This window comes from Danio rerio, chromosome 20 (genome assembly GCF_049306965.1).
Source record: "Danio rerio strain Tuebingen ecotype United States chromosome 20, GRCz12tu, whole genome shotgun sequence".
Taxonomy (NCBI): domain Eukaryota; kingdom Metazoa; phylum Chordata; class Actinopteri; order Cypriniformes; family Danionidae; genus Danio; species Danio rerio.
In genome coordinates, this window is record NC_133195.1 from 14,976,849 (window position 1) to 14,988,174 (window position 11,326).

Consider the following 11,326-nt stretch of genomic DNA (forward strand, 5'->3'; position numbering starts at 1 on the left):
CTATTGCCTTTCTAGTGCCTGTCTCTGTGCTTGCGTGTGTGTCATGACGTCACTCACTGTTTGTTTCCTATAGAGTCCGCCTTTGCGCACCTGCTGTGAGTTGCGCTCATTGAAATTGGCTATAAATACGGACCATCCTTGAGCGGAGACAGAGGAGACTTCACAGCCAGTCAACAAGCTTCTATTCGTTTCTTTAATTTACTGTTTTGTTTTCTTTAAGTCTAACTTTGCTCTAATTTGTTAATTGTTGGGTTGTTTAGTCTTTGGTTAGTGTTGTATGTTGTTGGAGAACGTGAGTTATTGATTCTTTATTCATTCTTATTTAGTTGTGACACATGATTTGTTGGATTGTTTTGGTTGTGATACATTTATTAATTTAGACAACTTAGTTCATGTGTACTCTTTATGTTGCGTTCCCTTCATGACTTAATTATTTGGATTTGATTAAAAAAAAGGGTTTGTAACATAAATTGGGGGCTAGACAGAGATTGTTTATTTAACAGACATTACAAATAACTCCGGATAGGTAGAGTAAATCAGGGGGGCCGTGTCTAGTGCCGGTCCTCTCAACGATTTACTATTTGTTATTTTTCTTTTTTATTTTAGCTTGTTAATTTTGGGGGAAATCCGGGGGAGAGGCATGGCTTCTCAACTGGTAACCTCTGAAGACTAGAGAGGTCTTTATTTAGTGTTGAGCATTTAGGTTTAGGGCCGGAGTTGTTTGTTTAATGTTTGGTAAAGGCAACTTTTGATTTAGGCGAGTTTATAAAACAACCAAACCTTGAGGCATTAGAGACGTGTAGAAAAGATGATTTGTTCATTATTGCACAACATTTTGAAATTTGTGTCTCAAAAACAGTGCTTAAAAAAGAATTAAAGGCTTGTTTGGTGGCTGGTTTATTAGATAAGGGAGCATTATCTTTAGATAATGTTGAGGAAACGTAAGAAGCGCTATCAGCTGGTCAAGATTAACCATGTGAGTCACATGATGCTGTTGTTGAGGCAATAACGCCACTTCCTGATCTGAGTGAGGTAGAACCGTTTTCTTTGCCAAAGTTTGAACCTTTGTCCCTTTCAACAGACAAATCAACATCGGGTGTAGATGCGCGAGTGAAGTTACAAATAGGTTGTGTATAATTAGAATAGCAAGATAAGGCTCAAGCACGTAAGGATGAACTTCAACATCGCCTTGAATTGTATCGCAGTGACGCAGAAACAAAAATAAAAATGCGGCAATTAGAGATACAGGGTGAGGAGATTGCCAAAGAAAAATTATCTCCCATTAGAGTTGATTCTGAGATGGCTGTGGAGTCTGGTCCAACGGCAGTTAAAAATGTGAATGATCCTGTGGTACAGTAAGTAATTCCTCATCAGTATTAGTCGATTCCTCAAATGCTTGCGCAAGTCCCTCATTTAACGTGGCGAAAATAATTGTTATAGTTCCGTCATTTCGCGAGAGAGAAGTAGAGGCTTATTTTCAGGTAATTGAAAAAATAGCTACTCCTTTAAGGTGGCCGCTTGATGTGTGGGCATTATTGTTACAATGTAAATTGATTCTTCGAGCATGAACTGATGCCTGAACATTATAGACAACGGTTTCGTACAACAAAAAAAGCTGCATCTCAGACATATGTAGAATTTGTTTGTGAAAAAGCTTTAATTTTTGACAGATGGGTGAAGGCCTGTAAAGGGCAGGATTATTTTTTTTGCGTGAATTAGTGCTCATTGAAGAGTTTAAGAATTGCATTCCGGAGCGGACTGCTATTTATTTAAATGAACAAAAGGTTACATCTGTTCAACAAGCAGCAGTTTTAGCGGACGAGTATGCTCTATTGCATAAATTTGCCTTTGTAAAATGCCCACTTGTGTCTGTTTCAGTAAAAGAAAACTCTGTTTCTGCATGTGATCGAAGTGACCAAAATCCATCTGGTTTTAAGTTTCGTAAAGAGTGCAGTTACTGCCATAAAACAGGTCATGGAATTTCTGAATGTAGGCTTTTGAAGCGCAAGCAAGGGCGTTCGGATTCGTCACCGGCTCCAGTCCAAGGCTCTTTATCAGTCTCGTCTCAGCCCGCCGCTCCCGAAGTTATGGATCCGTGCTTTAAACCGTTTGTTTTGACGGCTATGTTTCACTGACAGGTCGTGTTGAAGATTAACATGCTGTAAAAATTCTGCATGATACTGGGGCGTCTCAGTCATTTATATTGGCGGATGCTCTGCCTTTTGATGCTACTTCTGCGTGTGACACTAGTACGATTGTACAGGGAATAGAAATGGGTTTTGTACCTGTTCCTCTTCATCGTGTGTGGGTATCCTCTGATTTAGTTTCTGGCTATTTTAATGTAGCTATTCGTGCTTCTCTTCCTGTACAAGGAATTCATTTGATTATGGGTAATGACATTGCTGGAGGTAAAGTAATGCCTGTAATGCATGTTACAGATACACCTGTTTCTGAGCGGCAGCCTGATGAGTTGGCAGAAAGTTTTCCAAGTGTGTTTGCTGTTAGTGCCGTTACAACTCGGGCACAAGCGAAACGTTTGAAGGGAAATGATGTTAACCTGAGTGAGTCTGTTTTTGCAGAGATTTTTAATAAGGATGTACTTCCTCAGTCTCTAGAGGCTCCTAACCTTTTAAAAGCAGTACGCCCAAATCCTGAGGTGTTTTACCTGTTTCTTGTGAGGTCCTTACTGAAGCTCAGAAAAATGATTCCACACTGGCGAAGTGTCGTTTGAGTGCTGATGGTAATGTATCACCAAGTAACCAGTTTTATTGGAACAACACCATTTTAATGCGTCGTTGGAGTCCTCGTCCGTGGAGTGATGATGTGCAGGATGATTGGAGTGTTGTTGTAGTGGGGTGCCTTCTCAATTTAGACAGCAGATTTTGAATTTAGCTCATGACCATCCGTGGTCGGGACATCTGGGCATAAATAAAACCTAAAATCGGGTGCTACAACATTTTTTCTGGCCAGGTTTAAAAGCTGATGTTTCCCGGCATTGTAAAGTCTGTCATACCTGCCAGGTTATGGGGAAACCAAACAAATAGTCCCACCAGCTCCGCTCCATCCCATACATGCTGTTGGCGAACCATTTGAGCAAGTGCTCGTTGACTGTGTTGGACCACTTCCACGCACGAAAACTGGTTGTCAGTATATTCTTACGATTATGTGCGCCGTCACGCGATTTCCGGAAGCAGTACCGTTGTGAAATATTACTGCTAGATCCGTAACCAAAGCTTTAATTAAATTTTTCACCACTTTTGGATTACCGCGCATTGTTCAAACCGATTAAGGTTCAAATTTTTTGTCTAAAGTCTTTAAAAATGTTTTGAAGGCTTTAGGAGTGTCTCGCGTAGTGTCTAGTGCTTATTATTCAGAGTCACAGGGTGCTCTGGAGCGATGGCACCAGACGTTAATCTGCCCTGCGTAAGTATTGTCTGGAAACTGAGAATGAGTGGGATGATGGGGTCCCTCTTGTTTTATTTGCACCACGTGAAGCCCGACAGGAATCGCTAGGATTTAGTCCTTCCCAATTAATCTTCGGCTATAATATTTGGGGACTGTTAAAGGTTTTAAAGGATGAGTTTTTTTCAACTGATTCATCTGAGAAAAGCAATGTGCTTCATTTTTATTCACGTACCTGTGAGCGTTTACACCATGTGTGTGAGGTAGCGAAGAAAGCGCAAGCGCTGTCACAAGATAAAATGAAGCGTTGCTTTGACAAGCGAGCTGTTTAACATGAGTTTATGCCAAATGACAAAGTTCTTGTATTGCTTCCTTCACCTGGTTCTGTTTTAGCTGCGCGTTTCACTGGGATCACTTCACTTGTTCACATGTGATCAAAAGTAAAATCAGTGATACAGATTATGTGATCCATACACCTGACCGCCGCCGTAAGACACGTTTATGTCACGTAAATATGTTAAAACCATATTTGTGTTCTGCTGATGATCCTGAAAAGGAAACTGTTTCTTCTGACAGTAAGCAGGAAAAAGAATCTGAGCGAGTGTCTATGCTGTCCCGTACAATGAAGCCTGAGGAGGAGGATGACAGCTCGAGCGTCTCCACGGAGATGTTGAATGGTGGTTGCTTAAAAAATTCTAAACTTCTAAAAAGGTTATCTTCTGAACTGTCTTATCTGCCTAGTGACCAACGACAGGATGTGATCGATTTAGTGAGGAGTTTTCCTGAACTGTTCAACGATGTGCCGTCTGGCACTACAGTCCTCCAGCATGACATTGTGGTGGGCAGCGCCAGTCCCATTAAACAGCAAGCGTATTGTTGTCCTATAGGTAAGCGGGAGGTTATAAAGCGTGAAGTACAGTATTTGATCAATAATGGCTTTGCTAAAAAGAGCACCAGTCCTTGAAGTTCACCGTGCGTATTAGTTCCAAAAGCGGACGGGTCGTTTCGATTTTGTACTGATTTTCGAAAGGTGAATTCTGTGACCGTACCGGATGCTTTTCCGTTACCCCGGATTGATGATTGTGTAGATAATATTGGTAATGGTCAATACATCACAAAATTAGATCTTTTAAAAGGTTATTGGCAAGTCAAGTTGACTGAGCGCGCTTCGGATATATCTGCCTTTGTAACCCCCGATAACTTTCTTCAATATAAGCGGATGACGTTCGGTCTACGTTTCAACAACTAATGTCTATCGTTCTCTGTGACATTTCAAATTGCAACGTTTATCTGGATGACTTTGTCATTTACTCTTTTAGTTGAACAGACCACATTTCAACCCTGCGTGAGGTGTTTTGTCGTTTCTCTTCTGCCTCTCTAACTTTAAATCTTGCAAAGTGTGACTTCGCAAAAGCTTCCGTGACATACCTGGGTAAGCAGGTTGGGAGTGGAAAAGTGCGTCCAGTGAATGCTAAAGTGAATGCAATCCTTTCGTATCCTGTTCCTAGTACGCGGAAAGAAATGAGCCGCTTTCTGGGGATGGTGTTTTTGTAAGAACTTCTCAACCGTGGTAGCTCCACGAAATTGTGTAGCTCTAAAATTGCATTCATTTGGACTGATGAATGTCAGAATGCGTTTTTGTGTGCTAAGTCTCTCCTTTGTAGTGCACCTGTCTTGTCTGCCCCTGCTGTGGATCAACCATTTAAGTTAGAGGTGGATGCCAGCGAGACTGGAGTTGGAGCTGTCCTGCTTCAGGATGGTGCTGATGGTATCACTCACCCAGTGTCTAATTTCTCTGCCAAGTTAAATCGCCATCAAATTAACTATTCTGTTATAGAAAAAGAGACCCTGGCGATGTTGCTTGCCTTGCAACATTTTGATGTATATGTTGGCTACAGTTCTTCTCCCGTCCTGGTCTACACTGACCACAATCCGCTGGTTTTCTTAAATGAGATGTACAATCAGAATCAGAGATTAATGCGCTAGGCGTTGATGGCCCAACGTTATAATCTTGAGATCCAGCACAAAAAGGGGCATGATAATGTCGTTGCGGATGCCCTCTCAAGAGGGTAAATATTTTAAAAAGGTAATTGTTTTTTTTTTTTCCATTTTATTATTATTTTCTTGTTGGCTTTTGGATGCTTTACCCAGAATCCTCTTCCTTTAGGAAAAAGGATTTTTCTTTTAGGTGGGGGAGTGTTACGGCTGTTGCCTTTCTCTCTAGTGCCTGTCTCTGTGCTTGCATGTGTGTCATGACGTCACTCACTGTTTGTTTACTATAGAGTCCGCCTTTGCGCACCTGCGGTGAGTTGCGCTTATTGAAATTGGCTATAAATACGGACCATCCTTGAGCGGAGACCGAGGAGACTTCACAGCCAGCCATCAAGCTTCTTTTCGTTTCTTTAATTTACTGGGTTTTTTTTAAGCCTTACTTTGCTCTAATTTGTTAATTGTTGGGTTATTTAGTCTTTGGTTAGTGTTGTATGTATGTTGGAGAACGTGAGTTATTGATTCTTTATTCATTCTTATTTAGTTGTGACACATGATTTGTTGGATTGTTTTGGTTGTAATAAATGTATTAATTTAGACAACTTAGTTCATGTGTACTCTTTATGTTGCGTTCCCTTCATGACTTAATTATTTTGATTTGATTAAAAAAAGGGTTCGTAACACAGGAAGGCTGAGGCTGTGTTAGAATCCATGCACAGAAGTTTATTAAAGGGGTTAGGCAAAGACATCAACGAGAAAACAGGCAACAATAAGCAGTCCAATCCACACAACAAACACAGGAGCAAATCCAGATGACATAGTACAAGAGTAGGCAGAGTCATACACAGGATAGCAGTCATGAAAGTCACTTGGAGCAACACTTGCAAGTCATTAAATAAATTAAGAAAAAATTGACGCAGCTTCTGCTAAAAAAGCTTAATTCAGAATGCACATATCCATCTGTATGGTCAATGGGAACTATAAAAAAAAATGATGAATGAATTGCTAGTCTGTACCAATTGTGTTGCACGCCTGCTTTTAAGTGAAGGTCTCGGCCATTAGATCACCCCCTGGGGGCTGGCTGCAGTACAAGTCATAAAGCCTGCCTCCTCCATGTTAATGAAGGAGACTTGAGCCCAAATAAAAAAATTAATCACACTTGCAATAAAATGTCCCGAAAGATGGTTTTGGTTAATTAAGGCACTGGTCATCATGCTGATATAGGTGCAGATCTTCATTTTTGTAAACAGTATGTTTTTAACAGTAATTTAATGCTAAGCGTGTCATCATGACTGATAGTTGTGATTGACAGATTTTCAAAGCAGATGTTGAAAGCTTCAGGAGGAGATTTAAGTGTTATTATTCAATTTCTGTGTTGTTTTACCATGATAAAATGAGTTCCGCAATAAACTATACTTTCAGACAAAAAGGACCTGGTGGAACACTGTTTATTCTGTAAGGTCAGGGGTTTATCTGACTTTATTAGTGTGCTGATGGATGCCTAACCTAGCCATGATGGGGAAAATACAGATGATCGCTATCTAGCAGTAATTCTGTTTATGGGTCTAAAATAATAATAAGGAAGACAAAAATAATGTCAGCCGATACCTACATTGATCTAAGGTTATTTGAACTTAATTCAATGGACTTCTCTGCGTTTTGAGTTTCGCCATGTTATTGAGTTAATCTACTGAATTTGCTGTTATAAAATATTGATGTTCTAGAAATGTAAATGTTATGTATTAGAAGGCGATGCAGTAGCACAGTAGGTAGTGCTGTCACCTCACAGCAAGAGGGTCGCTGGTTCGAACCTCGGTTGAGTTGACGTTTCTTTGTGGAGTTTTTATGTTCTCTCTGTGTTTGCATGGGTTTCCTCCGGGTGCTCTGGTTTCCCCCACAGTCCAAAGACATGTGGCACAGGTGAATTGGGTAAGCTAAATTGTCTGTAGTGTATGTGTGTGTGTGTGTGTGTGTGTGTGTGTGTGTGTGTGTGTGTGTGTGTGTGTATGTGTGTGTGTGTGTTTCCCAGAGATGGGTTGCGGCTGGAATCCGCTGCGTAAAAACATGCTGGATAAGTTGGCGGTTCATTCTGTGACCCCGGATTAATAAAGGGACCAAGCCGACAAGAAAATGAGTGAATGAATGAATGTTATTTAATATTTATATACATCCTTTACTGTTGGCTTTTTTATTTGAAAACTACTAAACATTAAAATGAATGTAAATTCCTCTTTGCCAGATATAATGAAGGCATCGAATAAACCAAATGAAACAATTGAAAACAGGCAGAAAATGATTAACAATTTACAAGTGATGTTGCAGCAGCTGATAGACATCAGTTGATGCATTAATACTGCAAAGTTTATTGTACAAATTGACGAGGATTATTTTAGTGCAGGAATGGGATGTGTAAATATTCTGTTAATATTTAGAAAGCTTGCTGTATTTATGTTTAAACACATGATTTGTCCAGCATGGTAAATCGTTATCTATGGTGTGTATACTTATAGAGGTAAAGTTGGTTTTATATTCGCACATTCGTTCATTTAGCAGTCTCTGTGAAAATGTATACTTTGATTTGATTGCATTTGCAGCTAATATGATTTGCCTATTTAGAATTTGCAAAGAATATTTTTCTGAAATTATATTATTAAGGAGAATGACTGAATATTCGAATATAAAACCAACTTTACCTCTATTGTATATTTTGGGTCATGTTGATAGCTAATTTAAAAAAAATCCTTTCTATAAATGTATGTGTTGTTTATATGTTATTGTTCATATTTTACAAGTGTTATTTCTTCCCCTGTGAAGATAACAAATACCAACAACCCGTTATAAGAGAAATTTTTTTGTGCTCATATTAGTCTAACTCAGGCTAGAGTGCATGAGAGATCGGTTATTTCTGCAGTCCAACATGTATTGCTTTTATCAAATTGTAACAGCTTACATAACACAGTTTTTAAATCGTATATTATCATCTGCTTTTAAATGTAAGGGCTTATATTTATACTAGCGAGACTGTGTTATAGTGCAGATACTGGTGGTCAAGTGAGATGTTTGGGGGGCGTAGTTGATTTGATGTACAATAGTTTGGTTGTAAGCTTGATTCCGCAGCTCCTCTTCTGGCTCCATCAGGCAGTCCTTTTGCGCTTGCCCAGGCTCCAATTTTAGCAGTCTTTTGCAACAGTTTGTGCCCATCACGAGGCGTTTTGCCTTCAAAGCGTTCAATGGGAAAAGGGGTAGTCATTTCGTCCATATTTTATAGTCATTGGTCTGTACTAATTTTTCAGCCACAACTGCAATTGTCTGACCCTATCCTGAATAGCACACTTCTATTGCACTAGATGGTGTTCAATTCATCCTTTAAAACATTTTTTGACTACTTTGCAACTTTTACCAAACCCTCAAATCGTTGGTCATTTGAGAGTGCATCTATGCTACAGGAAGTAACTGTAGAGGAATCTAGGTCAGAGAAGTGGTAAAGCTCTGCGCTGGAAACGCACACTAAATATATGAGGGGCCCACATAAAGTGAATGCGTTACCAGAATAGTATGCAATATATGCACAGGGCAAAGACTGCAAGTGTGGGTACAGGGACAAGCCCCAATGTGGGCTTTACAACAGACACTTTGTTGACAGGTTCTTTAGATTTCAATGTTTAAGGTGTCATTTAGGAAAAGACTATTGTCTCCAACTCACCAGTCCGGCATGCCTTTGGGTAGTGGGAGAAACTAGCAACCAGGAAGACCCTCTCCAGAGGGGAGATGAAATACAAGCTTTCTATCATACATTTAATCTAAAATTTTCTTTCATACAGTTTTCAGCTTGTTAAAAATGGCCACAATACGGACTCTTCATTAAAGAGAGTCAGTAGTGTTGCCCACTAAGCAAATCACTATGCAACCCATTCACTCTCCTTCAGATTATTCTCTACTTATCTCTTCTCAGAATGAACTCCCAACTACTCTGCACATGTTTTACCAACAGATACCTTTTCTGCCACAACAAATCCCTGAGAGTTCACCAACTTGTGAAGCCCCAGTGCTGAAAAATACCAATATTTTGTTCACCTATAATTTACCTATACCACATGTTTTTGGGCTGTGAGGAAACCTGGAACAGCTGAAGTAAACCCACTCGAACACAGTTCTACCCACTGAGCCACTTTCCACTAGAGCTTGGGGTGTATGGCCATACACGATTAATGCGCTATATTAATACACACATTACATTACATTACATAGTGTATAAGTGTGTGTGTGAATGAAACAGTAGCTATGTTTCCATCCAAAAATGCGAATGCACTTTATGTACAAAACTGGAATATTGCAAAAAAAAGGTGTCGAACAAAGCTGTGTTTTCATTCAACAAGTCAAAGCAAACAAAATCGTCACTTCCTGATTAACTGGCACCAAATTAATTTTTTAAATTCTTTATTTAATAAATGACTTGCGCCTCAGAAAACAATCCTAACATGCAGTGAACATGCGGTGGTGTTTAAAGGTGTGAGATGCGGATCTCTTGATTTTGGAGGTAATTAATAATATAATAACACTAAAACTGAAATGGTTAAGGCATTTTAGAATGACCAGTACAACATTTCAGATGCTTTACAATGTTCTCAGCCTGCTGGTTTGTCCATTTACATACATTTTAATCATAACAAGATCTATTATAACATAAGAGATCATGTGATTATAAAGTCACACAACTTTTTTAATGAACTTACTGAAATTTGTTCATTAAAAGTGTTTCCATCGCAGTTTATATCTTTTCTTATTGAATACAAAGTTTATCCTGAACTCAGTGACGTGCAAACTTTTTTTCATTTTCTAAATTTATGCATGTTTTGGCATCTCCATCAACTGTTGTAAACTGTAAATTAATCCCATATTCAGAGGGGAATAATAGCTGGATAACAATAATGTAGAAGTACATAACCCTAACCATAGGCCTAAACATTGCATAAACTGTAAATGTATCCTTTAATTCCAATTGGCTTATTGGAATGTTGTTCCAAGACCAACATACTGTAGATGTTAGTCCAGGAATATATTGCAGTTGGTGAAATCACACTAAGCCAGGGACCAAGCAAAAGGAAAGTGTGTGAGTGAGTAATGCCAGTTCAGTTTTAGCCCCGACTTTGACTCGCTGACAGATTTTAAGAAATCGGCAACAAATGCCTGAAATCACTGGCAATTAGGTGCTCACGTTAGAAACAGTCACACGGTATAAACTATTAAAGACGCGACCTGAAATAATTACTGATGAGTTGCTGACGACAGTGAGATATTTGGCATGCTAAATATCTGGACCTGTTGGTGAATCAAATCATGCCTTGTGAAATGAGTTTTGACAGAAAATAACATTGGCGATTACCTACAGTCAATGAGAGAGCAGCATCTACTAGCATACCTATATCTGCAGGCCAGCGGGAGGTTGGGGGTTCTTCTCAGTCTATTTGGATCCAATAAATGGAGGAAAAACTAGTGTTTATTTGGCAGGAGCACTAGTGTCTTCTAAGCAATCTCACAACCGGGTCGAAAAAGAGTTGAGGAGAAAATACTAATTCCCTTTAAAGCCAGGTGAGTAAATAAGTACATTTTCTGTCCTACTAAAAGCTTCTTTCTCAATATGAAGTTAATAATAAAAGATATACAACATGACCTTACTGTCATGTTCACCAGCGAACAACCACCAGATGTCGCTGGTAAACACACACACACACACACACACACTTAGGACTACAAATCTGCTGATTAACTACATATTCAGTCATGCCACACACACACCTGCTCCAAGTCTCCACTGATTAGAATCCCACAGTTGATCCTGCTTCAAGACTGATTACACACAGTATTTAAGCAGCACACACACACTCATTCAGGTTGCAGAGTCTTCTGTAACGACGGGGAGTAACACCACAACAGA